Here is a 17,500-nt window from a genome sequence, read left to right on the forward strand (position 1 = left end):
GAGCTCAGTGAGTGAGAGACGGTGCAATGACTGTGAGACTAAGAGTCGACGGTAACCGAACTTAGACTCTCAGAACTTAGTTTTTTTCCGAAGTCCAAGTTTCGACTCGGCGTTTATCAGTCTAGAGTCCAGTCAACTTTACAAAGAAAGCTGCAATCAAACCGAGTTGGAGAACATTTATATTTACAAAGGGATAATAAAGGAAACCCCTAAGATGTTTTTGCATCAAGAACCCTTAAAATATTGTCTTCAATGTCCCTTAGATAATGGATGCCAGACGCTTCTTGACCATGCCACCTTAGACGAGGCTTGAAGATAGCCTAGAATATATATATATATATATATATATATATATATATATATATATATATATATATATATATTACAGCTGATTAGTCAGTTGAACAGAACACCTGGAGCCGAGCGACCTTGAGTCTGGTAAACTTGAGCTGTAAACTAGACCTATTGCCAGGGAGAGTATTCGCGCTTATTGCATTATATACAAAGTGATTGGGTGCAGTGATTTCCAATGCTTTTATATATATATATATATATATATATATATATATATATATATATATATATATATATTACATATATATATATATATATATAGATGTGTGTCTGTCTGTCTGACTGTGTATGCGTGTAAGTGTGCGTTTCACTTATGTGTAAGAGAAGTGGTGAAGAGCGTGCTATATTTCCATTTATGCAAAGAGCAAGAACATTCCCCCCCTCACGGACAAAACACCACACAGTCGACGAAAGGTCACCCGTGTTGCAGTTTTTGAAACCTAACCTGACTTGACTTACACATGGCGTCAGGTCTGGGGACAGACAAACATGCACGAGTTTCCAAACGTAAACTGATACTTAACATCTGACGAATGGAAATCGATACACCTTGTAGTTACAATATGCTCAGAAATGCGTATCCTGTATTTGTGCCCACGCGTTTCGAATAAGCTTCTTTTTAGAGACAAAAGGCGGCATTCTTTGCTCTAAGTCCCCTGATCCTGAGGAATAATGTTGGATTACCTTTTGCTAGGACGGAACAAATATGCATCCATGTAAAACAAATCAGTCACAGAGAGAAATCCAAAGATTACACCTTTCCAATATCAAAAAGTAGAACCACCACATAAATGGAAAATCTTCTATAGACAGTTTAAAATTAACATTAATCAAATGAACCAGACAATTCCTTTCACGTATTCTGTATGCATGTATATACATATTTACACAAAACTAATAACTGGTTAACCAACAAATACATAACTAATAACGCATACCGAGCTAAATTATCATTTACCTCTGCTCTATCTGTCATTTGTATCGTTTCATTGTTGGGAAATCTATGTTATTATTATTATTATTATTATTATTATTATTATTATTATTATTATTATTATTATTATTATTATTATTATTATTAGTTATTATTATTATTATTATTTTATTAGCTGGAAGAAGACCTTCATTGATACAGGTTTTACTGAAAGTAATGGTTATTTCAGCCGTGTTTATTTTGTACAGAAATTTCTCAATTCTTCTTATTAATGACTTTTTCTGTACTCAAATTGGCTATGAAAACGCCAAATGGGCGATTCATGTCAAAAAAATGGTTTAAGTTAAATTGAATATATTATACAATCAAACCTGTATTATTATTGTTATTGAAACATTTGAAATGTTTACCTTTTATATACTTTTATATTCCTTCATGCAATAAACTGCTTTGATTCCTGCAATTGAATATAACATCAATGTCGCCTGAAGTAACCTTTCCTTTGAGCGAGCTGTAAAACTTGGTTATCTCTCTTCTCTCTCTCTCTCTCTCTCTCTCTCTCTCTCTCTCTCTCTCTCTCTCTCTCTCGTGTTTCTCTTTTCATTTATTTTTGTTGTTGTTGTTGTACCTTTAGAGTAAAAAATTGTGCTGCGTCATTCGTGCATTTTAACCCCTCCAGGTCCGTGACAAGTACGTGACAAGACGTCCGTCAACGGACGAACACTTGAAGATCACTGCGGTTGGAATGCATGTATACCTTCTCTACAAAGGGGTCAGGGCTTTGGGGTCGGGGTAGGGGTTGGGGGATTGATTGGGTCTTGGGGTGGGGGTCACCTTTATGACCAACATCCGGGGTCATCCCATAATCTAACACTCCTTTTTCTCGTAGCCAATTAATTAATTTATAATTTTTTCTTCTTTTAATAACCGAGATCTCTTCTTTCTGTATTGCCCCTACTTCTTCTTCCTAATGAACACTATAGTCTTTGGAAGCTTCGATTTCAAGTCATTGGCACCTGGTGGGCTTGTTCCATTTGAATAGGGTCATCTTTGGAATAATAATAATAATAATAATAATAATAATAATTAATAATAATAAGAATAATAATAATAATAATAATAATAATAATCCTGAAAATAGCATTAGAACCCATCAATAATAATCTTGAAGATAGATTAATCAAGGATTAAGTTTTGGCTCAATATTTTTTACCATAGATATCATTAGTTTAATTGCTTGAATTCTCAAACGATGCTCTGGTGCCAAACTATGTATGCTCAGTACCTCCACTCTCACCCAGGATGTGAATTAATGCTGTAATAATTATAGATTCTTTATGCTCTCTTTTCAAACAATGCTCTATTAGCAATTAGATATTATCAACACCTCCGTATTCATCCAATGGTGTGATTAATACTTTAATATTTATAGGTTATTCTTATACTCTTTTCCTCTGATTTCAAACAGGGAGGTGTGAGTCTGTTCATCTTGTCTGTCAGTTTACCCATGTGTATAATTGGATATACAGTAGATGCGTGTATTTGCCCTTTAATAGACAAAAACCTATTCTTCCTAAATAAGAATAAATCAGTTTTTATTCCAAAGCAACAAATCGCTACAATCACCCCAACACTATAAACGGAATCTAAGGATAACAAAGTTATTCTTTACTAAAAACATATTATCTGGAAGGCAGATACATTATGAAAGTGCAGTAAATTTCCTTGCAATGCGACAGACATCACCGCGAGATGAAATCCTCGCTCGAAGAAAGATGGATCACATGTCAGATTCCTTAATTACAGCTTCCACCTGAATATCCCGATGGATTCCGAGTGTCATTTAATAAGGCTAATGTTGCATTAAATCAAATGCAGTCCATTGAGTACGGGACGGTAGAGCAGTATTGAAATGGAAAAACTCATTTGGGGGCAAGAGTTTTATTAGGAATTCTGCTCAGATTTTATGGCAGGAAACATTTGTTCTGGAACTCCACTCTCTCTCTCTCTCTCTCTCTCTCTCTCTCTCTCTCTCTCTCTCTCTCTCTCTCTCTGCTTAAAGAGAATAGGCCTAAAGACTAGAGTAACCGGGTACAACCTCTCACTAGTTTTAGTTGTTTTATTAAAGGAAAATTTTTTCATGCCAAAATCGTCGCGTTTTTTTTAATTGTTTATTACTTTGTTGTTCAAAAATAAAAGCATTAGAAACTTTGAAAGTTCAGAAAAGCTCCAGTCAGTCCTTCCCACACGAAGAGACTGATGGATTCAGGTCATCATAATTATGACCTCTTGATTGACGTAAATGTAGGGTAAAACTTGGGGTCATAATTAAAGGTATTGCTTTCCTGGTCGTCATGAGATCCGATGTTGAACTGGAAATATAATTATCTTATATTATCCTCCTTTCCTAGAAAACTAATCAGAGTCTCGTAATTAGCTTCGTCGTGTGTATGGGTAGAATTCGTGATCTGTAAGTGGATTTGTTTTAAGTCTGGTTATTGTGAATTACTGAACGGAGATGCAAATCCACAGCTATTTATTTATCTTTAGATATACAGCTTATATTTATCTTTAGATATACGTACGCATACATAACTGCGGATTTCTTTCTCTATTTCAAGACTAGAAGTTATTTTTAAATTACTGAATGATAATTAAACACAGTGTTTGAGACAGTTTAGTACAGAGGAGACAAACAATATAAAATTGAAGGTGTTTCCTTTTCATATTAAATCTCATTAACATTTCATGAAGATTAATACTTTGATAACCTTACAAAAGGAAACCAGTCAAAAATAAGCCGAAGTTTGTTTTAGCGCAATTCTTCTGTACAAGCGTATAATTGCTGTATGAAAACTCTTTAAAGCCACCACACGATCATGGCTAACGTTTAACCTTAGGTTAAAATCAAATCTACTGAGGCTAGAGAGCTGCAAATTTTGGTTATGTTTTGAATGATTGAGGGGTAGATAATCAACATACCAATTTGCAGGCCCAGCCCTCTAGCCTGCACTCAATTTCGAAGCATCTGAGGGTGGTACAGAAAAAAGTGACGGACGGGAACAGACGAACAGCCATCTCAATAGTTTTCGTTTTAAAACAGAAAACTAAAAATTGGAAAGTCTAGCAGTTCCTTTGTTCTTCTCTTTCTTTAATTTTTATTTTAGGTAAAGAGTGATATACAAAACAAAGAAAAACAAGAAACCGCCAATTGTCCCACATTACGTACAGATATTGCGGCGACGAAATATAACGCGTTATGATTATGTTGACGACAAAATAAAGAGCGCATGGACGCCCATGAGGAAATGGGTACCCGGGATGAGGTGATTGATTACTTCCTCACGCCCTCAACTCCAACAGTGATTGAAGCCCGGCGGGGCCTTTAGGAGGCTTTTAATTCTTGAATCAAATGCTGCTATTCGGTTTGGTGGTATATATTAATATATTATCCTATATATATATATGATATATATATATATATATATATATATCTAATGTGTGTGTCCAATATCACATTAACGCGATTCATATAACATACATGGAGGCTACAAAATTGTCCCTTTAATATCTAATTCGCTCTACCTCGGAATTAATATATTTTCAATAATATGTTTAACCGTACTAAAAATTCTCCTTCGGTTAAACACTATTATGAAAATATCTTAATTGGAGAAAATGAACCGAGGTAGAGAGAATTAGATATTCAAAGGGACATTTGTAGGTCTTATATATATATATATATCTGGTATGGTATCTACTTGTATATATATACATATAAACATATTTATTTGTATATTGTATATATACCAGCTATGCGATACATGTTCTTCTTAAAAAAAAAATAAAAAAAACCTATATTACCCCAAAAAAATTACCCCTCCATAATATTTGATGGTGTACAAAGATAAATAAGAAATATAAATCTAATTAGCTAAAGTATTCAAACTAAATAAGTATAACGCAAGTAATATAATATTTATTTTTTGCATATGTATATTACTTGCGTTTATTAACTTATTTAGTATCAACTTCAGTTGTTAATTTCGATTCCTCAATATTTATATTTGTATCCTTACAAAAACATCAGTATTATGGAGTAGTATAGTTTTTATAGGAAGCCTAGTATCGCCATAGCTGTAGTTCGACTTAAAACCAATCTTGTTTGTATTCTATCGGCAATAAGCCATAAATTCTGGCCTCTGTGAGGGTAAGGGAAGGGTTTCAATTCATCCATGAATTGGCCACCGACTTATTGCAAAGAATTCATGGGCTCCTGCTTTTTACTGTCCTTTAACCCTGTTCCCGTGCCTCCCGTCCATGTCGGGCCAGTCACCTCACTGGCCCACTAGGTCCCCGTCTGCATGCAAGATGCTGACACAGCGCCTGCAGTGGCAGTGGTTGGTTTGGTTGTTTGGCCTCTCACCCTCGGTGGTCGATGGTTCGATTCTCGGGCCATTCCATTGAGGAGTGAGAGATTGGTAATTTCTGGTGATAGAAGTTCACTCTCGACGTGGTTCGGAAAGTCACGATAAAGCCGTTTGGTCCCACGTTGCTGAATAAACCACTCGGTTCCCATGCAACGCCAAAAAACACCATACAAAACAAACAAAGAACAAGATGCTGTACTAAGGTGGGTGATAAATATAGTAGTAGGTGGAGGTGGGTGGTTGGAAGTTTTTGTCCCTAAAAAGGCCGGACCCCTGTGAAACGAAAACCTTGTCTTGATTCTTAGGTCTGCCAATTATCAACTTGGTTGTACCCATTTTGAATGCATTCATGGAATTTCTGCTACATCGTAAATCAGCAAAACAATTTATCCATTGTCAATCTTGTCTTCCTCAGTCTCTTACCCAATAGAGTTTTTGTTTCAGTATATTTTTGTTAGTAATGCAAACACAACACACTATAAATATATAATATATATTCTATCTATATATATCCTATTATATGTCATATATATATATTTATATACATATATATTATGTGTGTGTGTGGGTGCTGGTGTGTTGTGTGTGTGTTTGCAATTTAATAAATAATATACCTGAAACAAAACTCTGTGGTGTGAAAGGACTGAGAAAGCAAAAATAAAAACAATGGATAAATTTTGTTTGGTGAACTTAATATTAGTGCAAGCGTAAATTTTTGCTTGGTTGGTGATGTTCAGCCATGTTATCCTGACCTTGACTCGTCGTCATGCCTTTCCCTCCTAGAAATTACTTATACTTTTTTTGCTGGAATGATTGATGCATTTAGGTAAACAGCAAGAATCTGTTTTTATTCGCTTCATGGAGTTAATGGTAAAGTGAATTAATATTGTATTTTTTCATTATCATTACGAACGCCACCAAAAGTTTGTTGTTGTACTGGAGAATATATGGGAGGTTTTTTAACTGATCATTTTTGTTCACCGTTTTAGGTTAAGACCCATCTCTTTCGAAACTTAAGATCCACTGCCATTGTTAAAATGTAATTATGAGTGGCTCCAATCACCATCTGGGAGAGCTGGAGACAATTCAGGAGATTGACTACTTTTCAGAGCTTACCTTCCGTTGCTAGTTCTTTAACACCGGACAGAACGCCATTTATTATTATTAACATTATTTCCTGCAAGACGAAACCTAACTCCATATGGAACCAAGCCCCCAAACCAAAGGAGCCACTGACTTGAAACCTCTGGGACTTACCAAAACCAGTTTGTTTGTCCCATTCAGAAAGAAGTAACAGAATAATGTTAATGAGAAATACACAAAGAATAAGATTACGTTATTAAACGGGAAAGAAAAAATGGGCAAAATTTAATGGTGTTAAAGCCACTGAAAATAGGAAAAAAAATAATCGCAATTAGGGCGTCAAGATTATGCCTGGCAAATTTCTATCCTAGAATGCAATAAAAGAGTTATCAAATTTTGATCATGCAAATCATCTCATGTTATTATTTCGTAATAACAGATATTTGTAGGCGGTTTTATTAAAACATTTCCACCAATCAAAACCTAATCAAGATCCCATTCCAATAACGTATTGGTAGGTAATTATCAATACATTCCTAACATACTTTCCCATGTGTGTGTGAACGTTTTTTATCTGTCCTTTTTCTTTTAAGGTTTTCAGTTTTTCGCTCACTTTGTTATTTGCTATATATATCATATATATACTAATATATATAATATATATAATATAATCTCTATGATTTATGTTTATTGTATTTATGTAATATTGTATCTATATTATTATATATATATTATATAAATATATATATATATTATATATTTATATTTATCTTTTATATAATTATTATGACTTGTGTCATTGTAATTATTTCTTCTAATGGTACCGGTTAATGTAAAACTAACGTGTAAGTACCGTACGAAATATGGTTGTTTTTCAGACCTGAACATTGATTTTAACCATCACCAGATTGTACTAAAAATCTTTCAGTCCGGTTACCTTTTAGGGTTTGTAATGACGGACAAATTTTATACATACGAAGGACAACAAAATAAGATGTACTAGGGATACTCCAGTATTCCACGCGTGAATAGAATACCCGAGAAAAGAAATTAACAGCTCAAGTACTGACTTTTGCGAAAGAGATAAACGAGAGGAATTCCTATCTCTCCCAAGCCGAGTTCAACTCTCCAGTTCCTCGCAATAAGACTACTTAGCTTGAAGACCGATGGGCTCGTTCATTTCATATATTTCCGAACGCTGAAATTCATTCAAGGTGAGGGAGAATTTTTTTTGTATTTTTTTTTTTTACTTTGAAAGGTTAAATTCTTTTACTTTTGAGCGCAAAATTAAAAAGAGACGCAGTCGGATGGATATGATTTTGAGGTTACAATAGTAAATGAGGATATGATTCACTTACTCGTAATGAAAAAGAGAACTTTTGCATAGAATATTATTACCGTATAAATGACGTTATTGCAGTATAATACGCGTAAGGATAATGAGCATTATCCGTCATTTCTTTATAATCATTATCACGAGATCATAAACATAGTCGGCACAATTTAAAGATAAACTTTATTTGTAAATAAGCACATCACGAGATGATAAACATTATCTGAAGAACAGAGAGCGTAAACATTATTAGAAGATGATGAAGACTTTAAGAGAGATATGAGGAAAATGGTTGAGTAATGGTTCTCAACAGATGATATCATTTATTCATGAGTTTGCAGAAACGAGTTGTCTAACAAATTTTGAGCAGACATTACTGTCATCTGTCACAAACAGAATGCTATGTCGTTTGTTGGTGTGTGGTAAAAGATCCAAAGTATGTATATATATATGTAATAACTGTAAAAACAATGCTATGTCGTTTGTTGGTGTGTGGTTAAAAGATCCCAAAGTTATAATGTGTATTATATATTTGTAACTGTAAAAACATGCTAATGGTACTGTAATGATGATTATAACTATACAATTGTATGTACAATTGTAGGCCTTTTGACCATAACAAATAAAATATAATATAACAGTTTATATATACAGTTGGATGCAAAAACGAATTGTATAGACAATTGTATATATAAATGTAGATCATTTAACCATAAAAAGCTATATTTATAGTAAATGTGTATACAATTGTATAAGAAAAAATATTTTTATATACATTTGTATATTCAGATGTAGGACTTGTAAGCATAAAAAAAGTGTATATACAATTTGCATACAGTTGTATACAAAAAAGACTTATATATGATATATATATATATAGTATATATATATATATATATATATATATATATATATATAGTATATATATATATGCATATAGATATATAATATATATTATATATATATATATATATATATATATATATATATTATATATATATATATATATATATAATATATATATATATATATATATATATATATATATATATATATATATATATAGACATACAAATGTAGGTCTCATAACCATTACCATCATCACTAGATCCACAGAACGCGAAGAGATAAAATGAGGAGATGAATTTTCGCTCCGATCCCAAACAATCCGAGCGTCGCCTTTCAGCGGATAACCGTCCGAGTATTCCCTTTTGTATTTCAGTGCAACGTCGAGTATCATCCGATACGACGAACGTTGGATGAATCAGATGGACTCCCTGGAATAAGGGAACAGGAGAGCGATAGCGAGAAGGGAAAAACTCATTTTGGAAGCGATAATTTCACGAAGAATTCTTCCCGAGAATTTATGGCTTGGGAAGGCAGGCGGTTCTGGATCTTTTTTCCGGCAACATCTCTCTCCTCTCTCTCTCTCTCTCTCTCTTTTAAAGAGAGGAGACTCAAAGCGTTGGATAACAACAGATCACTCATATCTGCTGTTTTGCTGATTGGAAATATTTTTTTGTTTAGAGCGAAATCGTCATTGCATTGTTGATGGCAAATTCCCGCTCAGATAATTCGTAGATATGACATAAACTCAACTCCAAAAATTCATTTTAATGCCTAAAACCGCTGATTCTTCCGTACCGAGCTTACGATGGATTCAGATCATTGTTGTCCCTTCGAAATGATATTGACAAATTTTGTGGTCGAAGTCAAACTCGTGTTTCCCCATTTGTGTTGAATTCCAATTTTTGCTGAAGTAAATCAGTGTATTTTGTTTTATCTTTTTTTTTTTTTTTTTTTTTTTTTTTTTTTTTTTTTTTTGCCAGAGCGCATTTAACTCTATACTTTAGAGTATGAATAGGAATTAGGAAATGCGTCATTTCTGTCATGGCGCTTACAAGAGATTCGCTAAATAATACGAAACAAATATTTTATGAAAAATTATAACTTAGAGAAAACACCTTAGATAGATCAGCACTTAAAGACTTGAGGCTGAAATGACTAAATTTGCTGGTTTTTAATTCCCTTATTACGTTAATTTATGCACACGTGTGCAAACACTTTTCATGTGTGTGTTGAAAGAAAAGTCATATTATATAAAGATATATTGGCGGAATAAATTGTTTACCCATAATTGGAATAATTGAAATTGGGAAGAATATATTTTTTATGTACCTGTACGTATACAGATAAATACAGATATATTTTACCAGTTGTAAAATATATTCGACTATGAACCCAATAAGTATAAAAATATTCTTCAAGCCAACTGCTTCGATATAAAGAACTCTTTGAATATTTCCTTTGGTGACTAGATTTTGAGAAGTATTCTTCGAGTAATAATAATAATAATAATAATAATAATAATAATAATAATAATAATAATAATAATAATAATAATAATAATAATTACTTTGTTTCGCATCAATGCATGTGTGTGAATTTCATAAATAGAGTTAAAATGAAAAATGATAAAATCATATTAAAATAAGATAAAGATACAGGTGTAATATACACATAACAGATGTAATATACAAACACAGGTGTAAAAATGTTAAGCATGCGCTAATATTCGCAGTCAAAAGTGAAAAATATTCATCTCTCTCTCTCTCTCTCTCTCTCTCTCTCTCTCTCTCTCATATTTTGTAGAGCTGGATATATACCTCTAATATTCTCTGGAACATGACACGCCTAAGGCCACATCTCAGTTAGGGCACCAGGTCGCATTTTTTGAAATGCTTCCGGTTCTTTGTGTCGGCACTTACTTAACGGGTCCTTTGCCCGGCCGCCGGCACTCGGTATTAGGGAGTGTAAAAGGCACCACTAGTGCCGTTGTGTAAAGTGCGTTTAAAATGTACTGAGTAATGATTTTGCAATAAAATATTTTTCTCCGCTACTTCCTAATACCACTAGGTATTGTGCTTTCGTTCAAGCATATATAAACTGGTTATTCAAGATAGGATATTTTACTGAATTCATAGAACACAATTAAAAGGGAAATTTCTTGACATTGTTACGGTCGCAACTTTTGGTTTCAAATAACCATAAAAAAATTCTTTCAGAATGAATAATGAAATACGCCCAAACCGGGAAGTTTAATTAATTCATGGATATACTTAAAACACGTCTTGTTCAAATAAACAATAACCATCACGGGCCATAAAAGAACGAGTACAATATGCGCCGAAGTTTTTTCGGCGCAGTGGAGTTTTCTGTAACGCATATAATGTTGTATGACACTCTCAGCCACGTCCAATAAAACTCTCTGCAGCGGCTCATGAAACTTTGAGCCACGGCCCGGTGGTGGCTTGTTTTGTTGCCACTTATAGCGGTGTTAGACGCATGACCATGGCTAAATTTAACCTTAAATAAAATAAAAGCTACTGAGGAAAGAGGGCTGCAGTTTTGGTATGTTTGATGATTGGAGGGTGGATGATCAACGTGCCAATTTGCAGCGCTCTAGCCTATGTAGTGTCTAAGATCTGAGGGCGGACAGGAAAAGTGCGAACGAACAGACAAATAGCCATTTCAATAGTTTTCTTTTACAGAAAACTTAAAACAAAAGAATAGAACCGAAAGGAAAAATGGTTAAAATGCGAAAAGAGCTCGCGAGAGGATTAGGAAAATCCTCTATCCTGTTCTTCATGGAAAGGAAAATCGCCTCAGATGAAAGAGAGAAGAACAGAAGATTAGCGAACTCTACTGGAGGACCGAAAGGCGATTTGGGAAATCTGTCTCGTTAAATGTCCCAGTCTAAAGCCAGTTTCAATTTTGTCGCTCCTCTTTGTCGATTTAGACCTTTTAGACCTGGGATGACCATTCTGAAATTTGTGAGAACAGTAGGATTCGATAAGATTTTTAGAGGATATTTAAATGAGTGAGTAACTCAGAGAGAGAGAGAGAGAGAGAGAGAGAGAGAGAGAGAATCATTATGATGTTACTGGTTAGCTACTTAGCAAATGTAGACTTTACAGTATAGCAGTGTATTTATAGACTATAGTCATTGTCTGATATAGCATTTGACTTAAAAAATAAGTCTACAACAGAGACAGACAGACAGACAGAAAGACAGAGAGGGAGAGAGAGCTAACATGATTATGATGTTACTAGTTAGCTATTTAGCAAAATCATCACAGTTAAAATATAGATTTTACCGTATAGCGTTGTATTTATAGACTATAGTCATGTCTGATATAGCATTTGACTTAAAAAATAAGTCTACAACAGAGATTGAGAGAGAGAGAGAGAGAGAGAGAGAGAGAGAGAGAGAGAGAGAGAGGTTAGATACTTAGCAAAATCCTCACAGTTAAAATATAGAATTTACAAAATAGCGTTGTATTTATAGACTATAGTTATTGTCTGATATGGCATTTGACTTAAAAAAAAAAGTCTACAACAGAGAGAGAGAGAGAGAATGATTATGATGTCATTGGTTGGATACGTAAGAAATCATCACAATTTGGAGCATTTTATGCTATGTTCTGTGGTTACTGTCTAGTATGGCATTTGGCTTATCAAATGTGCCTGGAACAATTGTTTTAGATCCTATGGTATGACGGGCGGTTTCTTTGCCCAAATTAATGCCTCGGGATAAATATATGTTAAATAAATTTTCTGTAGGAATGGGGCTCTAAAGTGGTATAATTTAGCATTTATCCTAGAGCACTAAGTATCTAGATTATACCAGTTTCCCATTAGGATTCATAAAACTTTCGCTATTTTCTGAACGTGACTGATATCTGTATATCTTCATTAGTGAGTTTACATTTAAATAATTAAACGTAGGTGTAGGTGTACTGTGCGTCAGTCGTAATACCTGATGAAATTATGCATAAGTTTTATTATCTCTCTCTCTCTCTCTCTCTCTCTCTCTCTCTCTCTCTCTCTCTCTCTCTCTCTCTCTCTCAGCACTTAGGTTTGGGTCTATGACTAGGTAGGTGTTTGTTTGTTTATCCCTATAATTGCAGAGTTTATACTCAATCTTTTTTTTTTAAGTTAATTATTTGACGTAATCCTTCAATGTTCGTTACTGCAAGTTTAATATTTTGCAGGTAAATATGCATTAACATAATATATAAGTGTTGTTAGAGCCTATTTTGCAGACATATGGGAGACATTTGCATAGAAGAGTATATATTGTTGAAGGTGTTTGTATTAACAGTAGTTTTTAGCAAAGGCAAAAGATACTATAATGTTTGGATGAAGGGCAGTAAATACAGAGAGAATCAGAGAAGGAAAGTAGAAAGATAAATAGAAGAGATGGAAAGAGAGGTCATGAAAGGCGATACATCACTCTTGTTTAGTCCTATTTAGCTTCGTTGGAGATAAGTTCAAATTTCTTTCGCGTAATTGAATTTATATGGCTACAAAGTTGATCTTCCTGAAGGTCAGAAGGCCAACTATCAGTTGTGTAATTGGGTTCATTTTCACCTTCTACATTGACAGAGTAATATCGATAGATCTAACTCACAATCGGGGCTTCCCTGCTGCCTCAAGTACCTACACATTTTCTTCTATGCCCAGCCATCCCCCCTACCCCCGCCACCCCCACCACCACCCACCCACCCACCCACCCACCGTCCTTCATGAAAGCAGGGTCAGCTTAAATAAGCAATTTTGTTCACTGTCGCCGTAAACGATACTAAAGTCTGGAGTTTGGGCTTCACGAACAATGATTACCATTAGGGATACTGACTGTTTTCTTTCTTTCTTTCCTTAAATCTTGACCTGAAAACCTTTATGAGAAAAGTTAATAGACTGCGAACCCAAGACTCCAAGAGGTCTCCAAAAGGAAAACCAATCTGCAGAGAGGGACACGTTATGGAAAAAGGCGATAGATGAACAATTATGAAGTGAATAGAAAATAAAAACCGATACATCTGAAATTCAAAAGATTTCAGCCTCATGGAAACAGCAGGTCTGAACTATTTTATATCTACGTTTTCAACGAACGAAGACATCTTATAACAACGTGGAAAGGAAACATATCTAGATAATCAAGATAATGACGTTTAAGGACGTCATGAATTTCTGTATGAGTGACATCTCAAATTCTGAAAGTAAATAAAATGATTAACGGACCAAATGAATGTGAGAACAAGAGTGGATCAATTTGTAAAAGTAATTAAAGGAGAATATAAAAAAATCAAGAAATGCGAAAATAAGGCGAAACAGAAAATTAGTTAGCCATATTAAAGGCTCAAAAGAATTAAAAAAAAAAAGTCAGGAAAGTTGATACGAAGTCTGAATCCAGTCTCCATTTCGTCTATTGAAGAAAACATTCTGTATTTCATTGTACTCACAAATGACACATTTCCTGTTCGAAAGACCCAGTTTTTTTTTTCTAACCTAGAATACGCCACCAAGATATTTCATTGAAATTCCTTTAATAATTGGCCATTTCAAGGGAGGTTACGAAATTCCTGGAATCCGAAAGAGGTATTTTTCCAGAGTGCATTTAAATGATTGTCAGAGATCCGTTGAAACTTCAGTAGCAATTTATCAAAGGCTTCATCAACAGACCTATCAAAGGCTTAGTAAGGCTATTGATCAAAAGTCTGTATTCAGTGTCAGACCAAACCGGGCATGAGTCTATATTATGAAGACTTGGGAGTATTGATATAGAAAGAGGTCGGTTACCCATCTCTATTCAGACCTCGTTTCATAACATGTAGTTCATTTGCTCTATTTGTCTTCAAAGAAAAATATTAATAGATGGTTTTGGTCTCACTTGTGGCCATAAACCAAAATTTTTGAGCTTGAGGATATTACGGCAATAGATTCAATATAGATTTAACATAAAAATAACTTTTTAAATAATTTGATAAGCTTAAAACTCGGTAACGTATTTTGCACTTGAATAATTTCTTAGAAGATGCAATGTTTTTGTGGCAAGCTTTCTGATGAATGAAAGTAAGTCAAATGAAACAAAGGAAATGTAACAAAGGAAACAAAAGACGTTGTGTATCGCAATAAAAACTCGACCTGATTTAAGGCAAGAAAATATGGATCAAGAGAAGGAAGAAAAATAGAACGCGCACGCTATACAAAAACGTATTCTGTATGTATCACACTATACAAAAACGTATACCGTATGTATGCTTGCATGCATGAAAGCATTTTCCCTCTAGCAACTTAATCTCCTTATTGTTCACCGGGAATAAGACCATAAAATAAAATTAAAATGTCAAATTGAATTGGGTCGACCGCCTGATCCTCTTACCACGGAGACGAATATATTATATGAAGGCTTTGTTTCCTTATTGTTAATATTGGGGTCTGTGTGCGTTTTATGTGCGTACACACAAATATATATATATATATATATATATATATATATATATATATATATATATATATATATATATATATTATATATAGTATATATATATATATATATATATATATATATATATATATGTATATATATATAGATATATATATATATATATATATATGTATGTATATATATATATATATGTATATATATATATATTATAATATATATATATAGTATATATATATATATATATATATATAAGATTTCAGTAGGTTCCATGAAACATCTTAGTACAAGGCCATTATTTATTATCAAAAACGTTTCGCACACAACACTGTGCATCATCAGTCTGTGAAGAAATAAAAAACAATTACATTATATTAATACATGAAAGGAATTCACAAAAGATATAAAAAATTAAAGATTAAAATTGACATTAATAAAACTGTAAGAAAGCGTTTTTATTTTCTAAAACAGTAAAATAAACAATAGAGAGACTGCTAAATCACCAACCATCTAAGGTAAGAGAAGAAGAGGGAATGAAAAAAACTGAGGTCCCATTCAAGACGAAAACTAAGCCAGATACAAAGTTGAAGCCGAGATGTATCCCTCTTCTTCTCTTACCTTAGATGGTTGGTGTTTTAGTAGTCTCTCTCTTGTCTATTTTGCTGTCTTTAGAAAATAACAACGCTTTCTTACAGTTTTTTTAATGTAAATTTCAATCTTTAATTTTTTATATCTTTTGTGAATTCCTCTTATGTATTAATATAATGTAATTCTTTTTATTATTTCTTCACAGACTGATGATGCACCGTGCTGTGTGCGAAACGTTTTTGATAATAAATTATGGCCTTGTAAAGTAAGTTCCAGAAGTGAATTTACAAATTTCAGAATTGATCGTACTTCTTTAGAAACTCACGTAGGGTTGCCAGTTAGTATATTTAATTCCAATTATTGTCATCCTATTTATCTGATAATACGTATCCGTGATTAACTGTATAAGCACAGAAAGTATTTCCCCAGTGAATGATCAACGTTAGTTCAATAATTGTTTATTAAAAGAAAGAAAGAAAGAAAAAGAATTTCCCCATAGAAACATCTGCGGCTCTCAAAGTGTGATATCAAGTGTTCACCATAGAGTGGCAGCAGGAACTGAGTGCATAAGCTTTGGCCTAATATTTGTAATTTAATCTTCTACATTTATAGCGTTATATCGAAAGTTATTATGATTTCTTTTGATAAAGCACAGAGAAGTTTAGCATCTGATTAAATGAAATATAAATAAGACACAAGTTGGTGCAAAAAAAAAAAAAAAACGAAATCCAAGTTATATACGCGTTTAGCATTGGTTACATGGTTAGGCCTATTTCAAGAATCAAGGAAATATATTTTTCCAGCTTGTTAGTTAATAATTTCATCGAATTTCTCAATTGTGCAAATTTTTGCATGTGGAATTACGTTAAGGGTCGCACCAAACAAATATTTTCGCAGGTTTCCACCTTTTTTGGGGGGCAGTGCATAAATGAGACTATTCTTGTCCATACGATCCAGAGTGTGAATATGCTTGGCGAGCATTATTTTAATTCGAGCATCTCCTGTTTTAGCTGTCTCTCTCCTCTCTCTCATTCTCTCTTCCTCTCTCTCTCTCTCTCTCTCGTTCTCTCTCTCTCTCTCTCTCTCTCTCAGGAACCTCTTTAATCTACGTCAAGGATACCCTGAGGTTTTTGTTTTAAAGAATCGAGCCCACTAGGCCTATTGGTCATGTTCCGGTGCTTCCTTTATATGTAATATAATATCTATAGTATATATAATTATAATAATTATTATAATCTCAAATATATATAACTATATTATATATATTAGTATATCTATATATATGATATATATATATATTAGTATATCTCAGGACCTCTTTATCTAGTCAGGAATAACCAGAGGTCTGTTTTAAGAATCGAGCACTAGGCCTATTGATCATGTTCCGGTGCTTCTTTATATATATGTATATATATATATATATATATATATATATATATATATATATATATATATATATATATATCCTCGAGCTACAAATGTCCTTTAAT

This window comes from Macrobrachium nipponense, chromosome 42 (assembly GCF_015104395.2).
Source record: "Macrobrachium nipponense isolate FS-2020 chromosome 42, ASM1510439v2, whole genome shotgun sequence".
In the NCBI taxonomy this organism is placed as follows: Eukaryota; Metazoa; Arthropoda; class Malacostraca; order Decapoda; family Palaemonidae; genus Macrobrachium; species Macrobrachium nipponense.